We start from the raw sequence: 2,024 nt of genomic DNA, 5'->3' as shown, positions 1-2,024 counted from the left end.
CCAGCTGGGAATGCCTGGCACAAGCGCTCCTGTTGTATCACTTACAGGCCGTGTCATCGGCTAAGTACCTTGGCCTCTCTGTGCTCCCATTTTCTGACTTGTACACTGGCTAAAAATGCCTGGCCCTGTCTACTCCACAAGCTACCAGGATGAGGAAAGAAGACCATGAGGCTGGAGAAGACTGGGAAGAGATACAACGGGAGCTGCAGCAGAGCGGCCAGGAGTGCAGGTCCCAAATCCCCACCTCCTGACCAGGGGACCTGAGCGAGTTACCTTCCCCTCTCTGCTTCCTCTCCAGGAAACGCTGAATGTCTAGTTCCCAAGGTTGCACAAGGATGAAATAGCTTAGCATCCCTAAAGCCAGCCAGGGCTCAGCAAACGCGGGCAGCTGTAGAAGAGCCACCACCCCCGAGGGAATCGAGAGCAGTGGGTAAGGGCACCTGGCAGGAATCAGACACGGCGGGGGGTCAGGTCCTGGCTCGGCCACTCAGTGTCCATGTGACCTGGGACGCCTCCCAGTTGGCCTGGGACTTCTCTGGTTTCAAGTCTTGCATCCCAGAATCCCCTGGGTCCCAAAGAGGGTCAGTTGGTCACCTTAGACCCAAAGAAAATCCCATTGCTGTTCTGAGCTCCAGCTTCCGCGTCAGCACAAAAGGAGGTAATACCTACTTTGTGAAGGTTGTAGGGGAACGAAATGAGAGAACACACGTCAATTACGCCAGACATGGCGGCTCTTTCATAGATGTTCACTCACCTCATCCTCACCACGACCCAGGAGCGGGGAGGCAGTGCTCAGCAGGGGTTCCCCAGGGAGGGAAGGGGCTGTGCCCAGCACAACCTGTGGGCCCCCAGGCACTTTCAGCTCCTCCTTTGATGCCCACTGGCCTGCCGGGGCCCCTAGGAGACAGTCCAGCCCTACGCAGCTCTGCCTGTGATCAGAGCTGAAATCCCCCTCTGGGGGCACATCTAGCCACCACAAGGTTCTCCAGCCCTTCTCCTTGGGTGCAGGAGAACTATTGCAGACGTTGAAGGTGTACAAGAATAAGAAAGTCTCTCTGAGGAAGAGGAGATATATGTATGTGTATATATATACACACACACATATAGTTATGACTGATTCGTGATGTTATACGTCAGAAACCAGCACAACATTGTAAAGCAATTGCCTTCCAGTTAAAAAGAAAAAAGAAAGCCTCTCATACACCGGGAAGCTCCACCTCTATTCCCATCTCTCACCCTTACACATATCACAACATGTGACAGCTTGAATCGCAGATAAGAGTGTGGGCTCAGGAGCCGGGCTGCCCCAGGTTCACGTCCAAGCTCTGCCCTCTGACTAGCTGTGTGACCTTAGGCAAGTGACTTAACTTCTCTGGGCCTGTTTCCTCACCTGTAAAAATGAGCTAATCAGCACCCACCCCACAGAACTAATGTGGGGATAAAATCAGTATATAAATCTTACATTAGAACAGCGCCGGGCCCACTATAAGCAGGCAATACCCAGGAGCCATTATTCTGATTATTTAATATAATGTAATTCAATCCAAGCATGACCTGGTCATTCCATTAGCCTCTTTGAGGCCATTTCCTTACCTTTAAACAGAGACGACTCCGCTCGCCCCTACTTCCTCACTGTCACGGGATCCAAAGCAGATAAACATGGTTGTGAGTTACGCTTTAAAAACCATCAAGAGCCGTATATGTGAAAGGGCTGAAAATAACGCATCCTCTAATAAACATAAGGTAATAGAAACGTAGCACTACAGGGTAACATGAGCCAACGTAAGACAACACTCCGCGTTAAAAACTGAACTGTGAGAGAGAGAAGACAGATGGAGAAAGAGGAGGAGAGGCGGAGAAAGGCCAAGCGAGACAGGGGCAGCGAGTGAGGGCTGAACTTGGAGAGCAGGGAATCAATGCCGTACTGTAATTTAAAAACCAATATACAGTAAATATCAGCCCGGCGCCGAGAGCAGCAGCATGGCAGGGTGGCCCTGCCAGAGATAACTCACAGCCCCAAGCTG

Source organism: Bison bison, unplaced genomic scaffold (genome assembly GCF_000754665.1).
Source record: "Bison bison bison isolate TAMUID 2011002044 unplaced genomic scaffold, Bison_UMD1.0 scf7180017864487, whole genome shotgun sequence".
Lineage (NCBI taxonomy): Eukaryota > Metazoa > Chordata > Mammalia > Artiodactyla > Bovidae > Bison > Bison bison.
This window is presented reverse-complemented; position numbering follows the sequence as displayed.